Below are 27,976 nucleotides of genomic sequence, written 5' to 3' on the forward strand. Positions count from 1 at the left end.
TGGCTTCTTCCACATTTATGGACTAGTTCTATTCTGAAAAGAGAAATATTTTCCTCATGAACTGGGGGTGAACTATAATAGTTCTACCTAAAGCGCATGAAAAACATTTAGTTGTCACCAATAACGATGTCAAATGATGTGCTTTCTCCACCCACCCCAGCCTCACATCGCCATAAACACATGGCTTTTTATGGATTCAATGTGGTATAATAAATTACAGTGAGTATTCATTTTTGATGTTGATGTATCCCATATTTGGCCAATAGAAGCAACTTTAATCTAACTCTTCTGTGCTTTAAACATACCCCCCTTGGTCTTTTTTGTGTCTTGCTGTTTTCTGGCACAAGACGTTCTAGGATAACTCTGTCCTCTGTCTTAGAATTTCTCCAATTGTTTTTTAGTTCCTTTATTGGAAAATTGTATTTAGAAATAGTGATTACATACTAGAGGTTCTGACTGCTTCTGAAGTTTATGTCTTTTAGGGTCTTCCAGCAAAGAGAGCTGGAGTTATTTTTAATAAAAGATCCTTACCACACAATCACATTTCCAATTTAAATTTAACATTTCAGGGTATTTTCTTAACTTCTTATGTGCTATTATATCTGTATCTGTTTTTCTTTCTGAAACTGTAAATCTCAGTTTCTTATATAACTTTAACATATATTCTTATATGTTATATGAGAAATCTCATCATTTGTTTTTATGTATTTTTGTCTTTTTTCAGTATTCTAATGTTTCTATCACAATAATTTTACAAATTTATGTTTATTCTTATTTTAAATTTTGTGTTATTGCTACTATAAATTATCTACTTTCTTATGGTTTCTACCTTATAAGAAGATCTATTTTAAGAGTGCAGACAAGCTTAGTATCAAATCTTGTTGTGTTGTTGAAAGTGTTATCATTAGAAAACATTACTGTTTTACCCCGTTGATATTTTCTGCTGCCTGATATAATACAGCTGCTTCATTTGGGTTGTTTTTCTGTTTGTTATGTTTGGCATTTGCACATCATAAATTTAATTGTTTTTTCTTTAGATTTAAGTATGTCTACCAAAATTCTCCTGTATTTATTTTATTTATACATTTTATTTGAGACAGAGTCTTGCTCTGTTGCTCAGGCTGGAGTGCAGTGGTGTGGTCTTGACTCACTTCATCCTCTGCCTCCTGGGTTCAAGCAATTCTCCTGCCTCAGCCTCCCTAGTAGCTGGGATCACAGGCAGGTGCCACCATGCCAGGCTAATTTTTGTATTTTTAGTAGAGATGGGGTTTCACCACATTGGCCAGGCTGGCCTTGTACTCCTGACCTCAGGTGATCCGCCTGATCACCTTGGTCTCCCAAAGTGCTGGGATTACAGGTGTGAGCCACCAAGCTCGGCCTCAAATTTTTTCTTTAATAGGATGATTTGGTCCATTCCTATCCAATGTAATTACTTAATGAGTTTCTCTTATTTCATTCTTTAAGTTTCTTTTTGTGTTGATTTTCTTCCTGTTTTATGTCTTGCCTTCTCTTTGAATGATTTTTTTTCTCCCTCATGCCATTTTCTTTATTGGTTTTTGTGCTCTGTACCCTAATTTTGTCTTTCTATGGGTTATTAAGCTAATCTTAAGATTTCTACTTAACTTGTTGAAATCTAAATTAAATCAATAGTTTTGTCTTTTTATTCGAAAATTAAAGGAGTTTTTGGTCATTTATACTACAAAATTAAAAATTAAAATGCTTTTACTCTGCTTTATTATAATTTTAAAATTAATACCAAGTTCCTTCTAAGAGATTATACTATTCCAAAGCCAAAGTAAAAATAAATTACTATATAGATCTCTTAATTTGCTTCATGATTAATGATCTGAAATACCCCTGCTTCACAGTCAGTAATTCAGGTCTTGATGACTTATGTGAAAATGTCCCTCATTATCACAAAATGTTTATGTCCTGAAGACCATAGTTTTAAAACTTCTTGTTATAGATTTTTGAGCGTTCTGACTCTGGGCACAATTATTGGTTAGGACATAAAAATTGCATTTGGGCTGTGATTAAGTTGACTTAAGTTGAAGGCTAGTCTGTTTTAAACTGATAATAACCGGAATTAAGACTTCAGTCTTTAGGAAGGAGTTTTCTTCAAGATTCATCAATCAGGAAAATGTGCAGATGACTATATGTTTAAATTCACCTTTCTGTGGAATAAACTAGTGTGAGTAAATAATTCATTATAGTTTGCTGCTTTGAGGCACATGAAGACACCATTGGAAACTGTGCAAGGAAATGTGCTCAGTGACCATTAGTGATACAGTGACAAGCAGGAGAGCACAGCCGAGGTCCCACCGAGTGCGCTCAGCCAAAATATCAGACCAGTGTGGAGCCAGGACCAGTATATCCTCAAACCCTTCAACAAAACTTGCCGGTGGTTTGCAGATCTGCCACTTCATTTCTTCTGCAATACAAATGACCTTTTTTCTAATATCGAGAAGTGAAGACAATTGGTTTCTGCTGCAGGGGAACCACTGTTGTTCTGCCTTATTGGTGAAGTAGGAGAGAAATGATATTCAAAAGTAATAAACTGTGTGTGCAGAGAAAATGACTTCACTCCCTGTGGTGTATTCAGCGCATTATACAGTAAACTTTCATTTGCAGAAAACGTATTACCTTTTACACCAAATGTCGGAATCTCAAGTGGTGGTTACTGAACGTTATTTTATATGCTTTTCACTTTGATATCTCTTGGTTTCAGCTTAGAGGACTAGTTTATCAGTAACACATCATGGCAAATTAATAGGTACAGATAAAAACCTCCCATAAATATTCATTACATCTCATTACTGCAAATTAATGAGATATTTTTAAATTAAACTTGATCACATTTGGTACTGAGGATCTCGTTTTAATATATGATGCTCAGAGATAAATTATAATCTTGAAAATGATTGAGCTCGTTATGAAAAACTTTTAGATAGGCATTTTAGTAACAATTTAGATAAGGACTAACAACTATTACACTTGATTTTAGAAATTATGAGAAATTCTCTTTATATTTTTATACTTCTAAGCTGCTTGAATAACACTTTAACTGTTCTCATATAATATTACAAAGCAAAGAACTTTATATGTAGGGCACTATACTGTGCTTTGATAATTCAGAAAATATGTCTGTACTTAGAAGTGCTAGCCATAATAAACCAAATTTAACAGTAAATATGATTTTTTTGCACAAACAATGATTTGTGTTTTTTTTCATCTGCTTTAAGAATCTGAGCAAATATTCAAGGAATTTTTAGGAAAATAAATGCATATGGGATAAATTTTATAAACCAGTTAGAGCAGATTTCACCCTCTTGGTGAATTATGCAGTTCTCTAAGTGGTGACTAGGCAGGAACTATGCATCTACGAAGGCCTCAGGTTCTGCTCTAGTGAATAACACAAGGGAGGTCTTCCCTGCCCTGCTTGGACCGGAGGCAGTCATGCAGATTGCATTTGAATTAGGACATTTTTATGTAACTTGGTTCTCACACCCTCTCTTCAGACACATATTTTTTTAAACACTTATTTTTAATAGACAGATCTTCCTATGTTGTCCAGACTGGAGTGCAGTGGCTCTTCACAGGCACGTTCACAGAGCCTCAAACTCCTGTGCTCAACTGATCTTCCTGCCTCAGCCTCCCGAGTAGCTAGGACTACAGGTACACATGGCCGTGCCTGGCTAGATATAGCTTAGTGAAAGACCTCACTTTTTCTGCTTCTTGACTTATTTCAAAGAGGTTGTAGCATTCCTGTTTTTCTGGTACAACTGCTCCAACATAATGCAAGAGCCTTTTGTTAGCAGCCTTTGATGAGCACGTTTGACGGTCTTCTCTCAGTCAGGCACACAAGCGACACTGCAGCCTCACATGGGAATAAGATCAATCATCCCACAGACACTGATAATGAAATTCAACCCTTTCATGCAAGATTTGACTACCTGACTGTATTGATCATTTAAGTTCATTCCTCCAATAAATACATTTTAGTCCAAATGAAAAAATACCCAGTTAAATGGGTTCATTTAAGTTCACTCCTCCAAAATATAAATTTTAGTCCAAATGAAAAAATATCCAGAGTCAAATGCCCTAAAACAAAACAAATCCTCTGAAGCTCTCTGAGCCTTTGTTTCATCATCAAAATGGAAGTTACCTGTTTAAATAATATCTGAGCTAATTTCTGCTTTAACATTCTAATTATATTTAATGTTAATATTTTTAGACAGCACAATTTTTATATGTTTTATTACATTTACTAGTGTGATATCTTCTAGAGCAAAATAATTTTTCCTCTTTGGTGTTTAAATCTGTATCCCTTTATTCATTAAATCGTCTAGAACTAAGTTCCCAAGAGAGAAGCTTTGCATGTCTTGTAGACTTTTGTGTCCCTAAGACTCAGAACGAGGCCAAGCACGCAGTAGGCATTTCCTGAACACAGGTGAGTGAGGGCAAGTCTTCTATAAAAGATTCAGAGATAATTACAGGTGGTCTTTTGTCATGAAACATTCATAATCAAGTAGATATGGCAAGAAAGATACAAAAACAGCCATTATACAAGAGATTGCACAGTGAATGCTGTGAAAGATATGGAGAGAGAATACAGAGAAAGCAGAGAGCTGCCCAGCATTCCCCAAGGAAAAAAAAATGATAATTTGGATTTGTAAGACGTGAACTCCTAAACTCCAGGATAAGGAGTTTGAAATCCAGAGAAATATCTTGCCTACTGTTAACTTCTGTAGCTTTGTTTTAGAATCAGCTTACTTGATACCGTCAAAAACAAACAAACCAACCCCCCTCGAAAAAAGCAAATGAAAAACAATCAGAGTATTTGTGGAATGCAGTTGAATACACAGGTCAGTTTGGGAAAAACTGGTATCTCTCCCGTGTTATGGCTGTTTATGCATACACCTATTTTACCTATAACTGTATATGGACTTCCTTTAACGTGTTCAAGATAAAGCTTCATGCTTCTCCAGAGTAAATTTACACATATGTTTTTAAAATATATTGTTAGTTACAAATATATTTTTCTATTATAAATTCCAAGCTTGTGACATGTTTGCTATTTCAGTGTAAAAATTCTATTACCTTTAAGTATGAATCTTATAGTGTGTAACCTAGCATAATTTCCAATATTAATTCTAGAGATTTGTTTGTAGAAGTTTTTGGAACTACTACATAAACAATCATATTATGTGTGAATAATGACCATTTTCTTTTTTCGCTTTTTAATTCTCACACATTTTATATATTTTTCTTTTTCCTTTCCTTACTGGAAGACACACACACACACACACACACACACACACACACACACACACATATATAAAATTTTTTTTTTTTTTGCTTTATACTATTTATTTCTAGGAATTCAATGATACACTTTAGAATTTATTTTCTTCATTTTTTGCAATCGATCCTTTTTTTGGTAACTTTTTTTTAACAGGTATGATGAAACTGAGAAACAGGTATTGTTTCTGAATATAATTATTAATAATTTTGTTTTAAGTTTTATTATTTCATATGTCTTCTGTAATTCCTTCACCAGATTATTGAAGTGCTTTTCTTGTAGTTTTCTAAAAGTTTTTTATTATGCATTATCTCTAATACTTGAATCAGTTTTGAGATTTATGCTTTTCAAGAAAATTGTCCCAGTTTTCTAGGTTTTAAAATGCACTGGCACATTTTTTCATAATAGTCTGTTTTCATTTTAGTCTTATTACATGCAGTGATAATTCCCATTTTCATTTCTAATATTGGCTATTTGCACCTTTTCTCTTTATTTTCCCTTTGACCATTATTGCCAGAGGTTTATCCTTCTTATTACACTTTCAAAAACAAACAATCTGGCACTATGAATGAGCTCAATTATTCCTTTGTTTTCTATTTTATGAATCTCTGCTTTCATGCTTATTACTTCCTTTCCTCTGCATCTTTGAGTTTATTCTGTGGCTATTTTGCTTACTTCCTGTACTGGATGCCTGACTCATTAATTTTTAGCCATTCTTATTTTCCAATATAAGCATGTTTGCTTTAAATATACACTTAAGACACTCCTTAGTTGTATCCCCGCTTTTTTGGTGGGTAGCACTTTTATTATTATGTATTTTAAAGTATTTTTTATTTCAATTGCTTCACACATAATATGTGATATTTGGAAGTGTGTTTTTAAATTTGTGAGTGCATATTTAAGAGCTATGTTTCTTAAAACCTGCCTCCTAGATTAGCAACATAAGCATCACCTGAGAACTTGCTAGAAATGCAAATATGGGCCTCATCTTACACTTTCTAAGGCAGAAATTTGGCTGGGTCCAAAAAATGTGTTTCAAAAAGCCATTCATGGGAGTTCTATATACACTAAAAGATCAGATTATTTGTTTTAGAAATAGATATTTGAAAGCAGAGAGTGTGCACTGAATAATAGTGACGTTAAAATGTCGATTTATACCTTGATAAGTAGCCCCTTTTTGTAAATTTCCTTTGTGTGCTTCTGAAGAATATTCACTTCCCAATCATTAGATGTGTAGTATATATTTACTTTACCAAGACGATTAATTGTGTTGTTTCAAATCTACTATATCTAAGTGTTTTTTTCTACATACATTCTATCAATTAATGAAAGAATGAATAAAAACCCCTGGCATGATAGATTTTCCAGTTTCTCCTTTTTATCTGTCCTTTTTTATCTCTCATATTTTAAAGGTACATTATTATATGAGTTTTTACTTTTCTTTTAAAAAACAATTATGTTGAGATATAATTTATGTATTTTGAGATTAGCCTATTTACAGTTACAATAGAATAATTTAATATAGGCAGTTATGTAACCATTAAAACAATATCATTTAAAACAATTTCATCGGCTCTACAACCTCTGGCAATCACTTTCCGTTTGTTCCCCCAGCAAAACTAGCTAACCATTAATCAAGTATTTATCCTTAAAGATTTGCCTATTTTGGATATTTCATATAAATGGAATCGTACAACATGTGGGGTTTTAGGTCTGGCTTCTTTCATTTAGCATAATCTTTTCAAGGTTCATGCAGGCTGTCCTTTTCATTGTCAAATGACACTCTACTGTATAGATTTACCGTATTTCGTTTATTCACTTTTGAGTAGATATTTGGGTTGTTTTCACTTCTTGATTTCATGAATAATGATACTAACACTAGCTGTGTGCAAGTATTTGTGTGGACATATGTTTGCATATTTCTCGAACTAGCAGTGGAACTGCTGGCTAGGTAATATAGTAGCTCTGTGCTAAGTATTTTGAGGAACTACCATAGTGTTTTTCTAAGAGCACCGTTTAGCAGTGCATGACGATTTCAGCTTCCTCACACCCAGACTTACACTTGGTTTTGGTCTGTGATTTTTATTACAGTCTTGCTAGATTATGTGAGGTGGTTTGTCATGGTGCTCTTGATTTGCATTGCTCTGATGACTGAAGATGTCAAGCATCTTTTCATATGCTTATTAGCAGATTCATGTTTTTGGAGAAATGTCTATCAAACTGCTTGCTCATTTTTATGCTGAATTGTATATGGCCTTTGTATGTCCTGGATACAATTCAATTATCAGATATATGATTTGTAAATAATTTCACCCTTTCTATGGGAATGTTTTTAATTTCTTGATAGTGCCTTTAAACATAAATATCTTTAATTTTTATAAAGTCCAATTTATTAATTTTCTTTTGTTGTTAGTACTTCTGGTGTGAAATATAGTAATTAATTGCTGAATCTGAGATTATGAAGGTTGTCTATGTTTTTTAATAGTTTGATGGCTCAATGATTATTAAATTGTTAATAATAATTAATGATGTAATTAATTATTAATAATAACTAATGATGTAATTGCTAATAAGACTTCTGTTTGCAGTCTTATTAGACTCTACATGTCAACCGGATCAAGTTTACGAATCATGTCATTTATATTTTCTATACTCTTAATGATTATTTTGAATACTTATTAAATTAGCTCCTAAGACAGTATGATATATTCTTTGACTTGTGATTATGTTTACGTCGATTTTAGTTATTTAAATTTTGCTTTAGTTACCTATAAATTTAAATTTATTATATATTTCTTATGGAATATCTTCTCATCATTAGGAATTTCTTCTTGCCTTCAAGACTACTCATCTATTACCTTAATTATATCTCCTTTTAATGATTAATATCTGACATAAACTTTACATTTTCTTATCTGCAATCTGTTGAGGTCATTATGTTTAATTTGTGTCCTAAAAGCAGTATAAAGTTTTTATTTTAATATAGTCTATCAATTATTGTGTTTTTGAAGGATTTTATACTTTGTAATAGTTAATATCATTGCTGACATATTTGAATTACCCCCTAATTCTATCAAGCATTTTTCTTTTATTGAGGCAGAGTCTCACTCTGTTGCCCAGGCTGGAGTGTAGTGATGCCGTCTACGCTCACTGCAACCTCTGCCTCCTGGGTTCTCCTGCCTCAGCCTCCTGAGTAGCTGGAATTACAGGCCCGTGCTGCCACACCTGGCTAATTTTCGTATTTGTCGTAGAGATGGAGTTTCATTATGTTGGTCAGGCTGTTCTCGAACTTGTGACCTCATGATCTGCCCACCTCAGTCTACCAAAGTGCTGGGATTATAGGCATGAGCCAATGCACCTGGCCCTCTACCATGCATTTTTATACCTTTATTAAGAAAGATACTTCTTTTTTTTTTTTTTTTTTTGGTTTCATAGGCTTTAATTAGCAAAGCAATTTTTTTGGTAGCATTTTTCACCACAGTGTTATTCTCAAAATAGTTTTAAGGATAACATGCTTGTTTTCTAAAAATATTGAGTTCATGTGGAAAGTATTTTTTTAATTTAGTCTCTAAATACATTTTTATCTCTTCAGCAAAGGTCAATTTGTAACCAATTAAGACCTTAAAAATATAGGCAATGCCTCTGGATTAATCTTCTATGCTGTTATATTAAAATTAAAATGTCTAAAATTGAATTAATATTCAAATAAGTAAAATGTGAAGAATCTTTTGAATATGTTCCATATATCTTATCAATTTTAAAAAGACATATTTAAATAGATAATTTTACTTTTTAAAACTTAAGACTCCTCAGAACTCATGTAGTGTCCATTCAGGTGATTATTGTGAGTAATTATTATATATTGAGAATCTACCAAGCATCAAATTCAGTGTGTTACTTAAGTCATCTTGCTCATTTCTCAACAGCAAGCCAGTAAAGTAAATGTTGTTTTTCTCACCTTATTCTCATATTATTTTCTTGATATTATCCCTCAGTTTTTTGTATAGGACATGGGAAACTGAAGAACACAGACTAAGGAAAAGTGAAAGTCTCCTTGCAGGGTTTTTATTAGCATGGGTTTATTCGCAATAAAATCTTTCATTTTTCTTTTTCTGGAAATGTTTTTTGTCTTCATTTTTGAAGAATATTTTTACCAGATGTAGAATTCCAGATCATCAGTTACTTTCTTTCAGAACTTTACATTTGTCATTCCTTTGTCATTATGCTTTCTTCATTCTGTGGGGAGTTAAGCATAGGTCCTACTGTTTCTTTGCAGGCAAAGGCTTTTAAATATTATTTCTGCTTCATTCTGTTATATTCTAACGTTCCAAGATTACAAAATGTTACGCTTTTTCACAAAGCCTTATGTATCTTTAATCTTTTTTTTACCCCTGTTTTCTTCCTCCCTTTTTTTATTGTCTTTCTATACTTGGTTTGGACATTTTCTACTAACTGTCATCAGGATAGTCAAATATGCTGATAGACCTATATGCATGTTTTTACTTTCAATTTATGACATGCTCTAGTTTTTGAATACACATTTCTTTCTCTTTTATAATCTCAGAGGTCTAGTGGAATTCTTCGTGGTTTTCTGGAACATTTTGATCATGATTACTTTTAAATCTCTGATAACGCTAATAACTGGATCACTGATAGCCTTACTATTGCTCTTGCCTCTCAGGGCATCACATAATTTTTGACAGAATCTTTCATATTTTCTATTAAAAACTTTTTAATAGAAAAAGCTCCAGATATTTTTTTCCAGAAAGCATTTTGCTAACTTCATGCTAGAAAAATTAAGTGCAGATCATCTTAATTCTGTCAGGGATTAAGCTGCTTAGAGGTTCAAGCACTCATGGGAGGATTTCTATCTGACAAGCTTAAAGTAAATTTCAACATAGCGACATTCCTTTCCAAACTTGGAATGAAGTAGGTAGTGGACAATACACTGGACTTGGAATAAGAAAAACGGGATTTGGCAAAATCAACTGTTAACTACCAGGTTCCACTAGCGCTTAACTATCACGTGCACTTGTATTAGATGGGCTAGGACCAGGCTTCGGGGGTGGCTATGGGGGCTTGGACTGAGCACTGTGCTTGGTGCCACCTCCCAGCCACTCTGCTTACTTCCCCAGGCCTGCACAGGCATGCATTTACCCTTCACCTCCTGTCTTAGATTTCAGAGAGTCCACACAATGGTCTTGCAATTTATTTTTCTTCACTATTATTTAGAATATCGGTCTTCTAAAAAATCTAATAATAAACATCTATTATTTAGACTATCGGTATTCTAAATAATAGATATAGAATATTTGGATTTCAGAGTAGTTTTTATGTATGTTAATATAATTTACTTTTCTTAAAATCAATTCACAGATGCTCAGAGTCAGGATCAATATCATAATCCACTCATGGATTTACATCTGCTGGGTACACAGGTGAATCAGAATGGCTCAGGAGACAGAAAAGCTTTTTTTAAAATTATTTTTTGCTTGCCTGGTTGGAATTTATGTTTTGTTTTGTTTTGTTTTGTTCTGTTTTTTTGAGATTTAGAGACCTCCACTTACATTTTTACCTGAGATGAAATATTTTCTGTTTATCCTAGGAAAAAATAACAGAAAATGTTTTTCAAGTTTTAAAGGATGCGTGATTGGCTAGAGATGAGGGATGAGAAAACATTGGTATTAGCATCCCTGTTTGTACACTGTTTGGTATAATAAGAATATTTTATCAGCCAAGCAGTGACAATTGTGCATGCTGAGTAGGTGTGGAGATGTAGATTACTTCATGCACCATAAGTGACTTCAAAAGTCGCTCTTTGAATTACTCTCAGTTGTAACCTTGGCTAAATAAAGATTGTGACTCGTATGGACAGCTTCCTGCTAATGTAAACTTTTAAACAGTAGAAACTCCTTGCTATTAAAATACTTTCCATTTTTCTAAAGTTCTTATGCTAGATCTCCTGACTTCCTTTGGTGTTTATAAGTCTATTAAGGTTTAAAGCAGAGTTGGAGTAGTCTATAACAAATTCAAAATGCCCAGGCTCGGCAACTGTGACAAAAGCCATACTGTTCTTTCCTCTTCCTTTGGGTCAGCAAATAATGCTTAAAGATGAAACAATCTTGCAATGAAAATAAATACACAGCTCAATATATCAGACAGGTCCTACAAAAATGCTGGTTAAGGTTTTAAATGTAAATCAAACAGAAACATATAATTTTCCTTAATATACAGATTTCTGAATTAAGGAAGCAGAGGTTTTGCAAAATGCTTGAAGGCCTTTGAAAGCCTTTTCCGGCACTTTCTAAACAGTTCTAACTTTTTTCAAATGCAGTAATAATAAATAATAACAAAACGTTGGCATATCTGGTTTGTGAAGAATGAAAAAAAATGAAAAGGAAAAGAAAGCCTGCAGGCTGGGAGAGAGTAAAGGTGAAGGCGATCCAAGCTCAAAAAGGGCTTGGTCCCATTTGGTAAAATTTGATGATTACGTTTATTTGATTTCTCTAAAAATGGGTAACAAAACTCGAAGGGACCATTTACTGAAAGAACTGTAACAAATCTGCACCATTTTCTTAATGACTACTTCAGCACCATGCTGCTTTATTTCACAAACTTCCTGCTATTGCCTGGCAATCAATATCCTGGTTTTTGACGAACATTTTCTGAAATGAGGTTTTAGTAATACATCAGCATTGCAGATATTTGGAAAAAAATAAAAGAAATAAAACAAGAAAAAATATGGCAATTTAATTCCCTTGAATGCAGAGCTGTGGTCGTAAAACCTTTCAAGAAAGTATAAACAGTAATAAAATATAACAAAATTAAAAATATTTTGGAAGACAGAGGAGTGTTGTAAAAATACCAATTTCGTTAATGCATGTGAACTTCAGCAATTTCATTTTCACTGTTTTCTTTTTGCCTTGGATCATGCAGGGCTTCCAGAGCACCAAACTGTTTCCTAGTGTTATCATGGCTTTGTATGCTGGGGTTGGTATGTTGTCGGAGCAATCTCTCTGGACATCCTGTAGAGTTTATGTGTTTGGTGAACATGAAGCATGACCAATGTCTCCAACAGATCTTCTTTGAAAACTTGCACGTGGACACTGCTTACAAAGCATTCTTTAAAGCTTAGTATTTAGTTCATCTCTTTTACTTCAGTATTTTAAGTGTGTGGATCTGTTTCAGATTCAACTGGGATCGCTATTATTACACTCAAGTCATGGGTATCGAGGTCAGAGATATCTGTGTTTACAGCCTGGTTCAGCTGATTATCAACTGTGTGGAAACCTTCTTAATCCATCCTTTTCAGTCACATGCACCTGAATATATAACAATATATAACAATAACATATAGAAATAAATGTATAACAATATTTATTTTTGCATTGTTGTTACTATTAATAGATAACAATAAAACTTTCTTTGCATAGTTGTCATTAGGGTTCAAAGATGTTTTATTTATGGAAGCACTTCTCACCATGACTGATTTGTGGGAATATTTCTACATACAGAAGCTATTTGTTTTATTCCAGAATCTTGGTTAGAAGTGAAAGCAAAGATTAAGCTATCAAAGGCAAGGTTTCTTTGTTTATGCTACCAACTGCAGAAAGGAAGTATTGAGGAAATTTCTGAGGTTCTGAACCTGGCAGTGAGATGATTTATTTTGAGTTTTCTGTCGCTTGTCTGTCGGTCATGCTCCCTGAAGGTGGAAGACTGCATGGCAGTGAGCACTGCCGCAGACACTGTGGTTTCTCACCTTCTAGCCTCACAAGTGAAGACGAAATAGATCTACTCCACTGGTTCTAGTTTGGAAAACTCTCTAGAAGACCTCCAGTGAGGCTTAGCCTTAGACCATGTTTGTCCACTGAAGGAGGCTACAGTCTAGCTCATACATTCAGCCCTGTGGCTAAGAAGCTGAAGATCGTTACCAGAGTGAGGAATAGGAGGAGGATGCCGGCTGAACAGGAGCAACCATCACTATGCTCTTTTGTTTTGTTTTGGCCAGACTGGAGTGTAGTGGCACAATCTGGGCCCACTGCAAACTCCACCTCCTGGGCCCAAGAGATTCCCTCTGCCTCAGTCTCCTGAGTAGCTGGGATTAGAGGTACGCACCCCAATACCCAGCTAATTTTTTGTATTTTTAGTAGAGATGGGGGGTTTCACCATGTTGGTGAGGCTGGTCTCGAACTCCCGACCTTGTGATTCACCTGCCTTGGCCTCCCAAAGTGCTGGGATTACAGGCGTGAGCCATTGCTCCCAGCCCACTGTGCTCTTTTAATGAGGCCTGATGATCATGCCATTCTTACTTCCAAGAGCTCTTGTTTGTCTGTCATAAACTCCTGAGGTTGCACAAACGGAGAAGTGGATATGCACTGGCAATGACAACACTATCAGAAATTCGGTAGCGTGAAAACAACGCTGAACTTAGGATGGTTTTCAGTTTGCTCAGCTGCTTTTCAACTCAGAATTTTATCATTCCTCTAAGTCCCTGAATCTTTAAAATGAGGATAATTGTCCTTAGACCATCTCACATGATTATTACAGAGACCAAAAAACAATTGTGATGGATTTTTAAAGGTATCTGGTGCTATCTAACAAATCACTTTAAAATTATGTGACTTTAAATGATGTGACTGTGTTTCACGCTACCAAACCACAGAAAGGAGGTATTGAGGGAATTTCTGAGGACGCTGAGCTGGGGATGAGATGATTTATTTTGATTTCGCTGCTCCTTGGCTGTTAGTCACATTCCATGAAGGTGGAAAGCTGTACCACACATACGGCTATACCACACATGCAGCTATATCATCTATGCAGCTACACCACACTTGCCACAGAAATAATGTATTGTCTTTGACATGTTCTATAGGTCAGGAATTTGATGGGGCATGGCCTTGCATTCCTGGCTCCAGATCTCCCTTGACGATACAGGCAGCCTCTGTGGTGCAAGGCTGCTGTCATCTTGAAAATTCCTCACTCCCATTGCTAGGACTTGGACCAGGGAACTGTCATGTTATGTGTATTTTACTGCAATTTAAAAATAAAATAAAAATGTGTGTACTGTGGTTTGAATGTTTGCTCCCTCCAAAACTCAGGCTGACATCGGATTGCCATTGTGATGACATTAAGAGGTGGCCTTTCCGAGGTGACTAAGCCATCGGTACCTCTCTGTGGAATTCGTGCAGTTATAAAAGCATGAGCCTGGCCTTCCTGCTATCTCTTACCCTTGCCAGATGCTGGCACAACTTCGTTCAGCTTCATCTTAAACTTCCCAGGCTCCACAATAGTGAGCCCAAAGATTCCTGTTCATCATAAATTACCCAGTGTCAGGTATTTTGCTGTGGTACCACAAAACAAGCTAAAAGAGTGCATTGAACATTTCACTCATGCAGTATTGTGAGATTAATGGAGTCATTGAGGAAAAAGAGATCATAATATAATGCTTAAAAAACTGGAACCGGAAGACCTGAAGTCAGAGACCCTAAAATTTGACTTCCATGCTTACTATTTACTCTGTGAATTTAGAAAAAAATATTAATATCTCCAAACAATATTTCCTATTCTGTAACATGAAGATGATGTTGTCTAATTCTGAGAGAGAGGATTAAATGAGATAGTACAATATAAAATGCTTAAAATAGCATTTAGCGCATATTAAGTACTCAATATATTCTGTATATTTTTCGTCAGAAAATAATACCATAATAGTTAAATGGGCATGACAGAACTTATGCGGTGCAGGTGTTTTATTTAAGAAAAATTAAGCCAAAAAGAAAAGTCGGTGACATTGGAATTTGTTCATTTAGGATTAAGAGCATTTTGAGCTCATTTTATATATTTATTTTTCAAATGTGCTGACTTTTATTTTTAACATGGTGCTTTGTCTATTTAAATCTTGCTTCCTCAGCTTTGTAGTATGAGCAGACACAAACGCCTGAGGTGGCAACAGCTATACCACACATGCAGCTGTGCACAAATGCAGCTACATCACACATGCTTAGCTGCATACATGCAGGTGTACCAGACATGCTGCTGTACCACACATGCAGGTGTACCACACATGCAGATTCCTTCTTGGAAGAAAGTCAGAACACTTTAGGAAACATCACACTGTATTTTGTTAACATACTGGCCTTGTATTTCCGAAAGTGTCTATTTTTTACATTATAAATAATATAGACCCATCAAATCCATTTCATACAGCTTCCTGAAGTGCATCTGGTTAACCACTTAACTGTTAGACCTTCTTACAAATAACTTTCTTTGTAATTTTTAACACAAATATTCACTATTGTCACCTGAAATTTACTAATACTTTTTAAATTGATGGTGATGTCCTATTTTATAGTTTTGATATTTTAATTTTTAGCCGAATATAGACAGCACTATATTTTCTCCAAAAGAAAAATAGTACTGATTTAGTAAACATAAACCTCCTTCTAACACAACAATGCTATTCTTGATTTTCTTCTACATTTTTATTACCAAAATAGAACAAAATATAATTGTGAAATATTTGATTTATATTATCAAGCTATCAGGCATTATTGAATGGAAGATGTCTTAAGAAAAATATTAAAATGCCATTTTCAAATAATGAATATATGAGGAATAATAAGGAAAAACTGTTCTAAGTCAAATAGTCTTCATGTGATGTTATGAAAGGAAATACTGGTTTGTTAATCATGTCAGAACACAATAGGAGAGAAGTGGGGAACTTTATTTTTTTTAATTTTAATTCTCAAATCTATTTTAAGCTAGAATATTTTGATTACATAAAGTGCCAACCTTTAATTACAATAGTACTCTTCGTTAAATATGTCTTTTAAATCCTCAAAATATCTCTCTAAGTTTTTTAGGAGTCTCAAAGATTAATTATGTGACCATCACATAGCATGTGGGGTCTCTATTAGGAAAGATTTGTTGTTTATATCCTGTCTCTGGGAGAACTGTATCTTTTAACTAAATATTCCTTGATTTTGCTGAAATTAGACTTCCTAAATATAGTGATCATTCTTTATACATCTAGATTCCAGTTTGTCTTCAGATTCTAAGCTTACAACTCATTATTTAATACTAAGTTTCTTAATGCTACATTTGAAATAAGCAAGAGATTCTCCTGTAGATAAATGATATTTCCCCTACAGAAAATTAACTCATCATATGGAGCAGAATGTCTCATAAGGCCATGGAGTGAGGAAGGGAGGTAAGTGAAGGAGGTGATAGAAGATTTTATTTTTAAGTATTGTACAACAATGTTAAAATTATATTTTCCAATACTTTAAAGCAATTTTATCTAAGCTTCAGAAGTATATTAAAACAATTCATATTTCAATAAAAGGCAAACATTTGTATGGTGATTTCTGAAATGTAATAAAAAAATGCATATCTTTAACATGGCATTTTGACATAAGGGAGCTTGCAAAAATATAAAGCAAAGCTGTTAAGCAAATATGAATTTTAGATCCCACTTTACCTTCTCTGAGAACTCTTGATAGATATGATCAATTGAAGGCTGTATCAGCTGCACTTGGTGATTTGCATCTATGTGGCACTACCATGTTTTATTCATCTGCTTCTAATTGAATTGTTTTTTACTAAAATTCTTTTGCTGCTCTATGTTTTTCTAGTGTTCTGAGATACAATAGATATAGTTCCACAGGCCTTTAAAAATAATGGATAAAACAGCATGTTACATACATTTCATTATAAGCGATAAGTGGTAAATAAATACTTTCAAAACAGATAAATGAAATGCTCTTACCTAAACAAAGACTTCAAAGGAGTAGATTTTTGTTTAAGTGTCATATAATTTTGAGTCTTTATGCTTCATTTTTTGCATATATAATAGTGTGTTTGTGGAGTTTAGAGATCAACTTGTCCAACACTCATTCCACAAACATGGTGAGCGAGTTGGGTGCTTCACGACAAGAGAGGTTGATTTCACAACATCTTTATGCCATGTGTATGCAACTCTAGGCATTGAATAAAAACAGGTGGGAAACTGAAAACTGTACAGGCTGAATTCAATAGGTTTAGACAGTTCAGAGGACCCTTAACATCTACTCTCAACGTTTATCCCGTGCTAGTGGAAGCCAGCTCTCTTTCTCTGTCTAATGAAGCCTCTCTTATATTACTCAGAGGTTTCATTAAGGACCTCACCTAGAGTAATTATCATAAAAACTATAACAATTCTCTTTTTGCAATACCCTTTTCTTCTCTCTTTTGTTCCCATATTTTGCAAATACTGTCAGATCTCAGCATGACCCTAGCACATATACACAATCTCTGACCAAGAAAGAAAGAAAGTTAACACCAAAAACTCTTCCTCCTTCTGTCATAAAATATTACATTATATCAATACCAGTGTTTCCTTGTGGGTAAAATGGACACACACACACACACACACACACACACACACACACAGAGGAACTTGAGGAACATGTATACCAGTGGGCTCCAAGTGTTCTATGCCAGTGAACAAGAAATATGAGTTCAGATTAGGCCAATTTATAAACAAAGATGTTTTTATTAGAGATAAGAGTTTTAATATGCAAGCTCAAACATCTAGGCATGTTCTCAGTTTGTTCTCAGTTGTTGGTTGAAATCTAGACTCTAAGGTGACAAATTTTTGGAGGTTGACACATCAGATATCCTTGCTTTATTGTGGAGTAATAAACACAACGCCTTCAGGAAATAGGTGAGATTGCATGAAGGCATCTGGTAACTGTGGCCCAGAGAGGATACAGGCAGCATTTCTTTCACAAAGCTGGTGAGAAGTACATCTGTGAGTGGAAAAGCAGTGCCCTCAGAAGCACTGTGGTATTCATCCTCTGGAGGTCCTAAAAGACGCTCACAATATTGCTATTGAAATAACTTCCCTAATCCCAACGAGGACAATATTACCTACAAGTCTCAGAATAAATCCTCAGTTGCCTCAGTCAAAATCCACCTGATATCATGAAGGTGGGAGGGCTAAATAAATAATTGCTTGATTTCAGTGTGGATATTTAATCTATGCAAACTTTTAGAACTGAAATAGATTAGTAGACTTGAGTCATCCTGGTTTCTCATCGATTTCCAGACTTACTGCATACTTCTGCCACATTCGGACCTCTCCCTCGACCCACACTATGGCTTCATGGAAAGACTTTTGCAACCAGTTTGTCTAGAAAAAAATACTGAGCTTGCTTTTTTAAAATAAAAATTGAGTGTCTGTGATATGTAACATAATGCTTTAGTACATGTATACCTTATGAAATGTCTAAATCAAAGGAACTAGTGTGCATTATTTGTACATATGTTTATTTTGTGATGAAAACACCAAAAATCTACTCTCTTAGCAATTTTCAGGTATATTACACATTGTTATTAACCCTAGTCACCTTGTGGTACAATTGATCTTCTGAACTTATTTCTCCTATATTACTAAGATTGTATAGTCTCTGATCAATATCCCCTTACTCCAGCTCTTCACTACCCCCAGCCTCAGGTAACTACCATGTACTCTCTGCTTGTGTGAATTTGACTGTCTCAGAGAACACATATAAGTGACATCATGCAGTATTTGTCTTCTGCGCCTGACTTATTTCACTTAATTCAATGTCCTCAAGGCTCATCATGTTGCTGCAGATGAGTCATGCCTATTAGAATGGCTATTACCAAAAAGATGGAAGATAACAAGCACTGGCAAGAATGTGGAGAAAAGGAAATCTTTGTGCCCTATTGGTTGGAATGTAAATTATCTCAGCCACTATTGGAAACAGCATGGGGGTCCCTTAAGAAATTAAAAGCATAAAACTCCCATATGATCCAGCATTCCCACTTTTGGGTATATATTCAAGAAAACAAAATCAATATGTCAAAGAAATATCTACACTCTCATGCTCATTGCACCATTACTCACAACAGCCAAGATACTGAATTAACCTAAGTGTCCATAAATGAATGAATAAAAAGAAAGTGTGGCATATAGACACAATGGGATACTTACTATTCAGCCTTAAAAAGGAAATCCTCTCATGAGTCTCATTTTTTAATAGCGCTGTACAGAATGCTGACACTTGTGAAACAATGTAACATTATGGACTACTCTATAGAAATTGATACTGTTTGGCACCGTGTCCCCACACAAATCTCATGTGAAATTGTAATCCCCAATGTTGCAGGAGGGACGGGGTGGGAAGTAATTGGATCATTGGGTAGATTGTTCCCTTGCTGTTCTCACAGTAGTGAGTGAGTTCTCAGGAGATCTGCTTGCTTGAAAGTGTGTGGCATTTCCCACTTTGCTCTGTCTCTCTCCTGCCACCATGTCAAGACGTGCTTTCTTCTCCTTCACCCTTCTGCCATGATTGTAAGTTTCCTGACTTACATGACCTCCCCAGCCATGCCTCTTATACAGCCTGTGGATCTGTAAGTCAGTTAAACCTCTTTTCTTTATAAATTACCCAACCTCTGGTAGTTCTTTTTTTCTTTTTCTTTTCTTTTTTTTTTTAATGTTACTTTAAGTTCCAGGAGACAAATACAGAATGTGTAGGTTTGTTACATAGGTATATGTGTGCCATGGTGGTTTGCTGCACCTATCAGCCTGTCATCTAGGCTTTACGCCCTGCATGCATTATTTATTTATCCTGGTGCTGTCCTTCTCTCTACCCACCACCCACTTACCCCAGATTGTGTTGTTCCACTCCCTGTGTCCATGTGTTCTCATTGTTCAACTCCCACTTATGAGTAAGTACGTCTGGTGTTTGGTTTTTGTTCCAGTATTAGTTAGCTGAGGATGATGGCTTCCAGCTTCATCCATGTCCCTGCAAAGGACATGAGCTCATTCTTTTTAATGGCTGCATAGTATTCCATTTGGTATATGTGCCACATTTTCTTTATCCAGTCCATCATTGATGGGCATTTGTGTTGGCCCCGTGTCTTTGCTATTGTAAATAATGCTGCAGTAAACATACATGTTCATGTCTCTTTGTAGTAGGATGATTTATATCCTTTTGGGTATATAAAATTGACCCAGTAATGAGATTACTGTGTCAAATGGTATCTCTGGTTCTACATCCTTGAGGAATCACCACACTGTCTTGTCTTCCAGAATGGTAGAACTAGTTTATATTACCACCAGCAATGTAAAAGCGTTCCTATTCCTCCACATCCTTGTCAGCAGCTATTGTTTCTTGACTTTTTAGTAATCACCATTCTGGCGGCCATGAGATGGTATCTCAGTGTGATTTTTATTTGAATTTCTCTAATGATCAGTAATGTTGAGATTTTAAAATTTTTCTTGGCTACAAAAATGTCTTATTTTGATATGTGTCTGTTCATATCCGTTGCCCAGTTTGTGATGGATTTTTTTTCTTGTAGGTTTGTTTAAGTTCCTTGTAGATTCTGGATATTAGACCTCTGTCAAATGGTCTATTTTCTGCTATTCTGTAGGTTGTCTGTTCACTCTGATGATAGTTTTTTTTTTTTTTTTTTTGCTGTGCAGAAGCTCTTATGTTTAATTAAATGCCATTTGTAGATTTTCACTTTCATTACAATTGCTTTTGGCTTTTTTGTCATAAAGTTTTTGCCCACGCCTATGTCCTGAATGATATTGCCTAGGTTTTCTTCTAGGGTTTTTATGGTTTTGGGTTTTACATTTAAGTCTTTAATCCATCTTGAGTTAATTTTTGTATCATGTGGAAAGAAGGGGTCCAGTCTCAGTTTTCTGCATGTAGCTAGCCAGCCCTGTGGCCCAGAAGCTGAAGACTGTCACCACAGTAAGGAATATGAGGAGGATACCAGATGAACTCCAACAAACATAACTGTGTTCTTTCAATGAAACTTGATGATCATGCCATTCTTACTTTTCATAGTTCTTGTTTGTTCTGACATAAACTGGGCTTACACAAATGGAGAAATGGATATGCACTGGCATGACAACACTACCAGAAATTGATTAATCTGAAAACAACACTGAACTTGGAATGGCTTTTGGTTTGCTCAGCTGCTTTCCAACTCAGAATTTTATCATTCCTCTATGTCCCTAGATCTTTAAAATGAGGCTAATTGTCCTTAGACCGTCTCTTGTGTGGCCCAAGACAATTGTTTTTCCAATGTGGCCCAGAGAAGCCAAAAGATTGAATACCCTTGCAAAACAAGTCATTCAGCTGATATCTTTTTCATTTCAATTGCTCAAGTCTGCCCAAATTATGTTTTAAAACACTTTTTTTCATGAAGAATATCCAGTGTGTGTCAGATTCTTGCATTGAACTATGTTTGATAAAGTTATTTACAAAGGTTGGCAGATCCAGAGCCTATCTTCTGATATATATGATATAGCATATATGATATATATCATCTCTCTATATATATGATATGTCATATATTGTATATATAATAATATTTTGTCTCACTATGTTTGGTATGGAGAACAACAAAAATTATCCATAAACAAGTACCTATGTTTTCCTATATTCCTTGTTTTGGATATCACAGATACTTCCTTAAATGACTGATAATGGTACAAATAAGTACTATGTGGCTTTACTAGAGGGTGTCTTATATTTTAGCACTTTATAAAATTACCAGATACAATAGGACATCCACTGAGTCCTCACGTTTACATGCCTAAATACTGAAGCCCATTCGGGTGACTGCCTGACTTACATAAAAGCAAGTAAATCGATTTGAGAGCCAGTAAAACTTAGATTCAAAAACCAGAGGATCAGATCACTTATTCAAGCAATATTTCTTGACATTGAATTACTGATTATTTAGTAGAAATTTGAATGGTGTGACATAAAAGATTAATACATTCTTAAAATATCAAATATGATTTAGTAATATAAACTAAGTGCAAAAGCTTATTGTGGAACTAAAAATAGATTTAAATGGTTTGAGGAAGCACTTTGGCCCAGAAGGAGATGAATTGGTGTGATTTCTAACAACTGATTTAGTAAGCCTGGGTTTTGGGTAGTTTACATTGGCCAGATCTAACATTATAGACCATTTGGTACTTGACGTTAGTTATTTTAGCAGAAAAGTGAGAAATGAAAATGATGTTTTAAGTATAAAATAATCACAGAGAGGAAAATAGAGGAAAGGAAGAAGGAGCTAAAGGCAACACAAAAAAGATAGATGAGCTACACCAGATGGTGAGCCCTGACCAGGAGAGATGCGTCAAGGATAAGCCACAATTTGGAGAAGGCAGTGTTTTGATGAATGCCATTGAGAAAGAAGGGGATACCCCACCTAGGAAATAAGAGTCTCCTCCTGCCATTCTTCAGCTGTGGGGTTCTTGACTGCCCTCACAGTGCTCTCATTTTGATGCCGTGCCTCAGTGGGTGAGTAGGTCTCCTCAGAAATTGCAAAGAAGCCAATGAGAACATCAAACTTGAATTATCCTCTCAGAGTTTATTTTTCTGCTAAAGACTGAATTTCCTATAGTTTAACCACTGAGTAAGCACCATTTGAGAAACAAAGGATTTCATTTGGCAAGAAGATCAGGTTTATTGAAATACTGAGTTTTTCTATTACGCCACAGGGAGAAATTACCTGGAATGAACGACAACAACAGAAAATGTACCAACCCTGAGATAATGGCTGCCATGTTGCTGGTTGCACTAATACTGCTAACATTTTGTGGTGGGTTCCTAAGTGTCACCTTGTTATGCAAATATGCTTCCTTGGGGTAACAGCTGGAGAATTTCAGGGCAATGGCCCATAGAGACAGGATGATTTTTGGAATTAATGAGTTTAATAATATAATGTTTGCTTCATATTTATTTCAAGGAAAGATCAGTAAGGTTTAAAACCTTTTCATAAGCTATATTACTATGTTGACAATGTAGAAATGAGATGCTTTAATATGTATTTAGGTCACGTTGGCAGAGATGTTTCTAAATTTATATTTACATGCGCATGTGATTATACTTCCCATAAATGTAGAGTTAAAATCGCTGTCGAACAACCCTTTTTGTGTATTTTTACCTTAACTATTTATAATTGAATGACATCTAAATGGAATAGAGAGAGAATAGCCATGGTGACAGAACGCTTCCTGGCTGATTTAAAGAGGAAAGAGAATCATATTTATAATATTTGGTGTAAAGTGTGGGAAGAATGGAGTTTTCCATTGCTACACCTCCGAAAATAGATCATTTTGCCTACTCTGTTTATTTTATTCTTTTCGATAATGCACATTCCTAGTCTGAAAAAATTTTCAACGTAATCGTACTGAGGTTTAAGTTGTCTACTATGACATGGTAGACAGAAGGAAATTAATGAATATTTAAGTATTTTTCATACACTGAACATGTCCCAAAGAGCACATTTTATCTCAGAAAAGAATAGTAATATATCCTGAGAAGTTCAAACATTATTTCCATGAAGCAGTTAATGTCAAGTCTTATAAAACAGGGCTAACTATAGTATCTTGCATACAGAATGTACTGAGTTAGTGTTTAAGTTAATTCATGGGAAAAAACACCATGACAGTCATTTAATTGAACACCCTTTAATATATAAGGGATATGATTATTAACACAAATTCACTCAAGCAATTGATTTTATCTTACCTTACCAGCTGGGTCAGGTTTGGGACCTATCTTATGTCTAGCATCTATGAGTATTTGTGTTACACATACCCCTGAAAACTCTCCTATAATTTTATTCTGATGTTTTACCAGTACAATTTGGGTGCTATGAAAAATACTAATGGACATATTTGTTATTGATTAAACATGAAAAACATTATGAGAAATGGACTCCTTATATGGGTTATAATACAGTAATGTGATTGTGAATATAAAAAAATTGGTTGCAAACGTCCACAAAGTGTTTCCCTTCTTCTAAAACCAATAATGCCAATCACATCGAGAATAAACACGTGCCATTGTTAAATTCAAGATCCTCTTTCAACTCATTCAGAATTATCTTTCCAGCTTTATTTTATGAACTGAAATATTGCACACAGCCAAAGTCACAAAAATATACTGAAACAAGTGAATCTGGAGTCTTTAACTGTGCTCTACCCTACCAAGTCACCAATTCTACTGAAGTGCTAATCATTGAAGACCCAGGGCTAATGCTTTCTGTCATCGTAGATTGCCTTGTGAAGTTGGAAATTTCCTGTGAATAAAATTATTTCATTACTCTTTTGTGTCTGACTCCTATTGCACAGAGTAATGCTTTTGAGACTTACGTGTAGTGCTGCCCATACCAATAGTGCGTCTCTTTCATTGTTTTTCTTCTTTGAGACAAAGTCTCCCTCTGTCACCCAGGCTGGATTGCATGGAATGCAGTGGTGCAATCCTGCCTCACTGTAATCTCTGCCTCTCAGTTGCAAGTGGTTCTCCCTCCTCAACCTCCCTGGTAGTTGAGGTTAAGGCGGGAGCCACTACGCCCCACTAATTTTTGTATTTTTAGTAGAAACGGGGTTTCACCATGTTGGCCAGGGTGGTCTTGAACTACTGACTTCAAGTGACCCACTTGCCTAGGCCTCCCAAAGTGTTGGGATTGCAGGCGTGTGTTTCTTCTTATTTCTTACTATTGTATTTTGTACATGGACTGCAATTCATTCATTCATTCACCTGGTGATAAGCATTTGGGTTATTTCTACTCTTGTTTTATGAATAAAGTTATTAGGAACATGCACGTACAAGTCTTTGTGGTGGAGCATTTTCAACTTTTCCTGGTAAATACCTAGAAGCGAAATTGCAGCGTCTTATAGAAAGTGTACAGGTTACTTTAGAAGACACTGGCACAGTGTTTTCCAAAGTAGTTACACCATTTAACACTGTAAACAGTGATTAATGAGAGTTTCCAACTGGTACTTTGTGTTGTCAGGCTTTCCAAGTTTAGCCCTTCTATGGCTATGGCAGGTAGTGAGTGGAATCTCAATGTGGTGATATCTTTCATTTCTTTGCTAACTAATTAAGTTGAGAATATCTCTCCTTTGATGAATATCTGTTCAGTTCTTTTGCCCATTTTTTTATTTTTTATTTTTTTTGAGACAGTGTGTTGTTCTGCACCCAAGCTGGAGTACAGTGGAGCAATATCAGCTCACTGCAACCTCTGTCTCCTGGTTCAAGTGATTCTCCTGCCTCAGTCTCCTGAGTAGCTGGGATTACAGGCATGCACCACCACACCTGGCTAATTTTTGTGTTTTCGGCAGAGATAATGTTTCACCATGCTAGCCAATTGGTCCTGAGCTCCTGACCTCAAGTGATCCGCTCGCCTTGGCTTCCCAAAGGGCTGGGATTACAGGAGTGAGCCACCGCGACTGACCTCCTTTGCCCAATTTTAAGTTGGATTGCTGCCTTCTTATTGTGTTGTAAGAGTTCTTTATATTCTGGCTGTTAATTCATTGTCAAGTACAGTATTGTGAATATGTTTTCCTGTTCTGCGGCTTTCATTTTCATTTTTACATGATGTTTTTTGAATATCAAATCTTCAGGCATTTTTGATAAAGTCAAATTTTTCTATTTTTTTTCTTGATCCATGTTTTTCAGATTTTACCTGTGAAATATTCATTCCCTCTAAGTAAAAATAAAAAGCTGGTCTCCTGTTTTCTTCCAGAAGTTATATAGATTTTTGCTTTTACATTTAGGTTTAAGATACATGACGATTTATTTTTAAGGGCCAAAGGTAATTTTTTTGGGCTTCTTAAATTTTGCAGCAATGTTTTCTAATTTTCTTGTAAAGCTTTTGTATAAATTTCTGCAAATATTCTCTAAATGTTAACTTTTTTTCTGATGCTATTCCAAATATTTTATTTCAAGTTCTATTTGTTTATTGTTTGTATGTAAAAATGCAATTCATCCTTTATGTTGTTGTTAATATTCTGAAACCTTGTTAAACTCAGTTGTTAGTTCCAGGAGTTTTTTGTAGGGATTAGCTAAGAGTTGAAAAAAAAAGCAATTATCGTATTGACTGTGAAACAGAAAGCTTCACTTTTCTTCTCCAATCAATGTGCCTTTTCTTTATTTCACTTGACCGATTTCCCAGTGACATGTGGACCAGGAGTGGTGAGAAAGGCCAGGCGAGCATTGTTCCTGACCTTAAGGGTAAAGGATTCCGCCTTTCATCATCATGGATATTGGCATCTGAAGGTTTTTCATGTATATCCCTCGATAGCCTGAAGACATTTTCTTTTACTCACGGTTTCCTGAGAGTTTTTGTTTGTTTGTTTGTTTTATCATGGATGGTGGTTTAGAGAGAACAAAGGTAAACATGAGCTCAGCTGTGATCTATTTTTTACCTGATTTCTTGTAGGACCAATTTGAAGCAATCACGGAAGACAGGGGACTCAGCCCAATATCCATCCTGTGATAACTGAACCTTTGCATACATAGATTAATGATATCAGCTTGAGGAGAGTCCATAGCTGTGGAACACTCTTCACAGAATGACCCTGGCTTAGAACTGCTTATGAGACACACCCAGAATCAAAGGCATTGTTATGAGGCACCTGTCCCTGAAGGATATTCTGTAACCCATGCAGAACCCTGTGGTACAAAACAGAAATGTACAAAAAAAACGATTCATAAGAAAAATTATCTCTACCCAGTGAGGAAATAATCTTTTCAATGATAAGAATTTAAACAGTTTTGATAAAGTCTGATTTATCTATTTTTTTCTCTCTTGGTTCATGGTTTCCATATTTTATCTATGAAATATTTGCCCCCTAAGTAAAAACAAAATGCTCCAGAGAGACTCCATCAACTCAGTCCTGACATCACATGTCAGAAAAGAGAATATGGGATCTGTGAAACTATACTCTGTGTTTTGGTACTATTCCTGGTTTGATTGCTCATATTCTTGATGTTATTAATTAAGCTTGATACTGTATTAGATTTCTGATCAATATGAGTCTGAATTGACAACACAATTCTTTGTGCTCACTAAGTGTAAAATTTTTGCCAAGTGATTTTTCAGCTTGTAGAGATGTTAGTATAAAGTTAAATCAACTTTACATTGCTGAGAAAAAAACTATACTTGGTCATAGCATATTATAATTTTTATATATTATTGGGTTTAATCCGTCAATATTTCATTATGGATTTTTTGCTAGTATGATTTTTTTAAATTATAGGGTTTTTTTACTGCTATACTTTAAGTCCGGGGGTACATGTGCAGAACTTGCAGGGTTGTTACAAAGGTATACACAGATCATAATGGTTTGCTGCATCCATCCCCCCATTATCTACATTAGGTGTTTCTCCTAATGTTAGCCCTCCCTAATCCCCCAACCCCCTGCTATACTTCCCATAGTGCCCCTGGTGTGTGATGTTCACCTCCCTGTGTCCATGTGTTCTCATTGTTCAACACCCACTTATTAGCGAGAAAGTGCAGTGTTTAGTTTTCTGTTTTTGTGTCAGTTTGCTGAGAATGATGCTTTCCAGATTCATACACATCCCTGCAAAGGACAGGAACTTATCCTTTTTTATGGCTGCATAGTATTCCATGGTGTATATGTGTCACATTTTCCTTGTCCAGTCTATCATTGACAGGCATTTGGGTTGGTTCCAAGTCTTTGCTATTGTAAACAGTACCACAATAAACATACATGTGCATGTGTCTTTATAATTAAATGTTTTATAATCTTTTGGGTATATACCCAGTAATGGGATTGCTGGGTCAAATGGTATTTCTATTTCTAGATCCTTGAGGAATTGTCATCCTGTG

General features: G+C 35.2%; 1 long non-coding RNA gene across 1 annotated transcript; it reads left to right on the forward strand.

Annotated features, from left to right (window-relative positions):
* Positions 1 to 27,334, forward strand: LOC116562078. Its single transcript, XR_004273755.1, has 3 exons — positions 1 to 219; positions 10,679 to 10,740; positions 26,564 to 27,334. It is a non-coding gene; the product is annotated as an uncharacterized LOC116562078 (long non-coding RNA).
* The last annotated feature ends 642 nt before the right edge of the window (positions 27,335 to 27,976 follow it).

This window comes from Sapajus apella, unplaced genomic scaffold, assembly GCF_009761245.1.
Source record: "Sapajus apella isolate SASKATOON/1434 unplaced genomic scaffold, GSC_monkey_1.0 scaffold31, whole genome shotgun sequence".
NCBI classification, from domain to species: domain Eukaryota; kingdom Metazoa; phylum Chordata; class Mammalia; order Primates; family Cebidae; genus Sapajus; species Sapajus apella.